At 41.8% G+C, this 5879-nt stretch overlaps 1 long non-coding RNA gene across 1 annotated transcript; it reads right to left on the reverse strand.

Annotated features, from left to right (window-relative positions):
• Positions 1 to 1550: 1550 nt before the first annotated feature.
• LOC116984317 lies at positions 1551 to 5583 on the reverse strand. The gene is made up of 3 exons (XR_004414963.1): positions 5480 to 5583; positions 2408 to 2500; positions 1551 to 1887 (listed from the first exon to the last, which is right to left on the reverse strand). It is a non-coding gene; the product is annotated as an uncharacterized LOC116984317 (long non-coding RNA).
• Positions 5584 to 5879: the final 296 nt, after the last annotated feature.

The raw sequence follows: 5879 nt of genomic DNA on the forward strand, positions 1-5879 counted from the left end.
GGGCGAGCGCCCCACCGTGACCACAGCTGGTAGCGCAGCGAGTCAATTCTTTACCCCGCTTCGAGCGGCGATTGAGACAAGCAAGCGGCAGAGTGCATCTCACCAACCGGGCAGCTTACTGTCATTGCTTACAGTATCATACAATTAATTTGGATTGCTTTTTGTAAAGGATAATAATTGTTCAAATTTGCACATTTACCGAAAATAAAAGTTAACGAGCTTGAAAGATACTGCACGTTCTTTCCAAAGTCAGATCTCGAAACACCGAAAATCGGAAAATGAAAGATTTGCGTTTCAATGGTTCAAACAGCCATTTGAAGTTCGAATGATTCATGGTAGACTGCAGTAGAACATACTGCGTACCCAGATTATTTTTAAAAGGTATAACATAGAGGACCTCCGAAATCTTAAAACAAGTGAAAATTGACAAAAAAATAAAATTGCTCCAATGTTTTTGGAACTCTTAATAAAGAGTACAGTATATTGTCGAGTTTTCAAAATCATTATTTTTTTTTTAAAATTCGGAAATAAAATTATTTTGGAAAGAATATTATACTTAAATTAGCCCTGGAGTCGTTTTCAAAAGCCAAGTATGACTTGAAATGCTGAAAATCCAATTCCTTAGAATTATTTTTTTTTAAGTGTATTCTACTTAATATGTAAAGAAGTACAGAACTCACTAAATACCCACTGAAGCATTAGTCCGGCCTGTGTGTATCAGCATTCTCTGTTAAAATATACCTCATCATTTTAATTTCTGAAGCAGGAATTAATTGATTCTTCGGCTCTTTACATTTGTAGCTTTTTACACAAAAGGACTCGTCCATCTCTTGTATTCTCTTAATATTACATCGTCCTCCAATTGCGCGCTGGTTTCAGACCCGAGATAGTTCGCTCATCTGCCCCATCTCCCGCCCCCCACAAATAAGTACCTTCCAGTCAACCGTTCATTTTAAACAGAGGACTCTAACAACCAGATAACTACATTGTTTGCTGCGAAGAATTGTGTTCATTTCATAAATCAAGCATTGAATGTTTTTTTTGTTTTTTTTCCTTTAATTAACATTGTTTGATTACTTTCCTTTCAATCATCCAGGGTTATATATGTTAAATGCACCGAAGGCAAGACCACGAGATAATGCATGATGCAGCACAAGCAACGGTTTCTTACTTAGTTTCTTATAAAACTTGTTCAGTTTGGTAGGGTGTGCGGCTCAAGTTGCTATCATTGATTTCCATATTGAAGCTGCCCAGTGCAATGCTTTTCTCGTGTCCAACGCATATGGTAGTGATTTGAAGATGTTTTGCTAAACACTACTTGCATTATTTTATTAATGCGGATAATCGTAATTTGTGAGATAGATATTCAATTGGTAGGAACTGGCTAAATCTAGGTACGCCTCGAAAAAATACTTTAAATAAAGAACAAACAAATAAACCTTTTCTGAAATGTTACTGTGTTGAATAATTTAATTACATTATGCGCACCTTTGACATATCTCTACAATTTGAGACGGGTTTGTATATGACAACCCAATTACAGCTGTGACATTCGGATTAAGCATCTATTTAAATTGATTTCAAGTGTTTGTTGCATTTATTTGCTTCCCATTTGAGTGTCTGGATGACAAGATGCAGACAAAAAATTCCTTGCCTGCTTTAGCTTTCGACATTTCAGTCATTAGGTGCAGAGAACAGACAGAGACCCCACATGTAACTCTTAGTGCAAAAACACATAAAAGTATCTTTGAAGTCTTGTCAGAGTGCATTTGGTGTTACAGTAGCATTAGGTTGAGTGGGTTTTGTTCAGTAGCTGGCGAGAGATGGAGACCAGGTCTCTCAGTGACTGCTGATTGACACGTCCAATGCGGGAGGTGCCCTTCGTACCTACAGCACCAAGTATAAAAAAACTTCCAATAGTAATTGTATATAGAAAGAAACAGCTCATAACAGCGTGCGGAAAACGCACAAAATGCGGGTTTGAACCCTATTAACGACTCGACTATATATACTGGGACGAAACCCGAAAGCAGTTCGGTGCCAGTTGAGAAATTTGAATGAAATTCTGATGAAAAAAAATCATGCTGGAAATAACGTGTCCAACTTTATTTCTTTGCGAATTACACGTGAAAGTTCTCTATTAGAATGCTCAATTACATATCTCCAAAGCTGAATAACTTATGATTCGTGGGACGGATGCCGAACTCCTCGTTGTGTAGGTTTTTGTTTTAGCAATGACTTGGTCTCCAAAAACATTAGCGCTTTCAGTTGAATATATTTCATGTTAATACTTTTAGGACTGGAAATGTTATATATTTTTCATTCAACCTGCACCCATATATTTTAGAAAAAATGTTTTCTGGAAACAAAATGCTTTAATTTAATGCTCGAATTAGTAAAAGTTTACCGTGCAAAATAAAAGTTAAAACCAAGTGTCAGCGATCAGCGACGGTGCTGTCAGCTCCACCAGAGGGCGGTAGAAACCAGAGGCAGCTCCAACCTGCGAACATATACCACGTCTTGTTTAAAACGACAGATTTCTAAACTCTGCCCACAGTTGCAGTAGCTTTGGGTCAAGAACTTTATGTTGACAGTTGGAAATAAAATGCCCTGTGTGAAATTATCAGCAAGAATAGAAAATAGATTGTCCTGTAGTGTTCAGTTTATAGTAACGGTGGAAGTGTTGTCACTTTTAGCGCTGTTTATGTCTTGATTCTGCCTGAAATGGCTTTCACACCTCTTAAATAATGGAAAATAATAGCTTAGTATGCCACACCTCGTGAAAATTAAAGTTTCATACCACCGTCTAATATTAACAATACGAAGGATGTAGCTTCAGTAATTTCTGCTCTACCTGATTATACCCATTCATTATGCAAAAATGTATCATCATTTGGTACCAAGGCACCACATCATGAATGCATGTCCTTGTTTACCAATGGCTCGACTTCATCTCTCACCGTGTGAAATATGAAGCGGTTAACTCTGAAACCTCGACCCATAATTAACGCTGCACATTGTGGGAATGGTGCGATCTCTCAGCACCGTGGCAGTGCATAGACCATGAAGGGACCGTGGTTTGGTGGGATCCGTCACGCAACCGTGATTTTTATTCCAACCCCAAATGATGGCAGTGTGATATTCCAAAACAAAATAGCGATTGGCCACACTTCATGGCTGAGATGTCGGAGCGCCTGTGAGAACTGTTAAAATTGATCAAGATGTCCTCGAAGTGGCATTGACAGGTTCACATTAACGTTTAAGCTTGCCGCTCGCCAGCACGAGTTTGATTTTCGAGCCAAAATGCAGCACATGTCCCGCTGGTTAACCAGAGCGATGGTTATATTTAAAACCAAGAGAAAAGGCTGAATAAATAAACACCTGGGATGGAAGATATATAAATAAGCTGCAACGAGGCTGTGGGGAAGGGTGGAGTGCAGCGGCACACATGAAGTGGCCTACAGCATTGCTGCATATCAAGAGACAATGTCTGAAATGTATTCCATAAAAACAGAAAGTGAGCGCTGCTGCCTGTGATTAATAGCCGATCACCGAGTAATGACAGACTCCGGGACTGAGTGCAGTGTACACAGCATAGCTCATTGCTGCTGTCTCCGCACTCGCTCCAACAGTCTGCAGTCCGCGTTCAACTGATCAGTATATCATCTAAGCCGCACACTTTTTCGTGCTTTGTATTCCATTTTCGATTCAAGTCCGCTCCATGGCTCCTTCTCACTATTTACAGTGCAACGTGGACATTTTGTTAGTGATCGCGCGGTGTTTGTGAAACCCCTTCACATTTCTCAGACCGACGATTCATCAATTTACTGGCGGCTTTAGCGGCTCATTGTTCTCACGACGAGACACACCGCAGCACCACTGAAGGAAGTGCTCTCAGTTACAGAGCAAACACATCAGAGCAGGGCACAAATTAAACGATGTTTCATTAAAAAAAAAAGTGTTTTGTTGTTGTTGAGGATATTTGATTTGCTATTCCGACTTGAGATGGACACTGTAACCATTGTAACACGGGAGGGGGTGGGTGGGAAGGTTCAGTTTTCGACCTTGCCTGAACCAGGAGACCCTGATACGGGACCAGTGCATCTCCCCATCCATGTATAACCGGGGGAGGGGGCGCAAGAACCTGCCTTTAAACAGGGCGCCGAGTTAAGACTCTTTAGGTCAAAGCAAACCGTGGATCTAATCTTAGCTTTTAAAAACTACAAATCTCGGTAAACTTGACCGGCCTTAGAAACTGGCAAGGTTCTTGGTGGAAAATAACACAAATAACACCAGTTATGTCAACAGGGGAAGCGCTGTGGAGAGCATGGGATTACATGGGACTCAAAGGCGGGGCTGTTCTCCAGTCTCTGCCTTCATTCCTCAAGTGGCCTCAGGCCGGCTGCTTGCGGTTGATCGCTTGCTTAGTTCCCACAGAAAACCATTTCAAGTGCTCCATCTCTTTTTGCAAAATCTTCCCTCTACTTGACTGCTGTTATTTTGATCAGCAGTGTTCCACGGGCCCCTGTTACCCCTATATTTACAGCTTCCAATTAACACATTATAAAACTACATCCACTCCAGCCAACCGGTTGCTACTCGGAAGAAAGAAGTTTGCAATTCTACTGATAGTTTAAATACTTGGCCCGACTGCATCGGAAAAGCAAATTCAAAAATAAAAATCGAGCTGAGAATATCTAGACGACTATGGAGACGCAAGGAAGTACAGATGCAGAAATATTGAGTAAACCTCAAAATGTTGGTGAAAGTCAGCAGATTTCACCCACGTCTTTTCCAGCTCCGCCCCTCCCCTACTACAATCAATCTGAGGAAGGCCCCTATGTCCATTCCCTCCACATATGCTGCCCGACCCACTGAGTTCTTCCAGCACTTTGTGTTTTTGCTGTGTATCTAATTGACTGTTCGGTGGCAGCATCTCCCCAGTAAAGCAGAATGTAATTTTGTTGCACATAAATATTATACCATGTAACACATTTAAACAGAAGACAGACACAAAAGGCTGGAGGAACTCACGGGTCAGGCAGCATTTTTGGAGAAAATGAATAGGCGACTTTCCGGGTCTGAAGAAGGGTCTCGATCCGAAACGTCACCTATTCCTTTTCTCCAAAGATATTGCCTGAGCCGCTGAGTTACTCCAGCTTTATGTGTCTGTATTCGGTTTAAACCAGCATCTGTAGCCCCCCCCCCCCCCCCCCCCCACACACACATTTTAACATAATCCCATCCGATAATAAAGGCTGTAGGAAACTCAGCAGCCAATTAATGCTCAGTGAGATCTGACGAAGCGCAGTGTGGTGGCTGACTATCAGGGACTGGATCACGTACACAGCAAAGAAACGATGGTACACAAAATTGCTGGAGGAACTCAGCGGGTGCAGCAGCATCTATGGAGCGAAGGAAATAGGCGACGTTTCGGGCCGAAACCCTTCTTCAGACTCCGATGGCGCTTGCTTCTGACCTCGAGGAGAAGTGCATACCGAGACTGAGCAGAGTTTGTGGCGTGGAGGTAAACCTGTGGCGCTGGACATCTCGGATCTCTGGTGCTTAGCAGCAGACTTGACATCAAACTGTCTCTGAGCATGGAATCACATGAGAGCATGAAATCACATGGCAAGCCAGAATGTTTAATCAATAAAATACTTCACAGAGCACTAAATAATCTGCGCAACATGCGCAATCAATTAAAGTAGGGCCCAACATTATATAAACGGACGTTGTAACTGGGTTTACCATTAAAAAAACCCCATTATATGTGTTATCCAAGCTGCACGTGGAATAATCATGATCCGCACGTATGTTTTAGAGGCTCATATCTCAGGCGTTAATTGTGGTCTCTTGCCCCATTACAATTTGTACCA

This window comes from Amblyraja radiata, chromosome 2, assembly GCF_010909765.2.
Source record: "Amblyraja radiata isolate CabotCenter1 chromosome 2, sAmbRad1.1.pri, whole genome shotgun sequence".
Classification (NCBI taxonomy): domain Eukaryota; kingdom Metazoa; phylum Chordata; class Chondrichthyes; order Rajiformes; family Rajidae; genus Amblyraja; species Amblyraja radiata.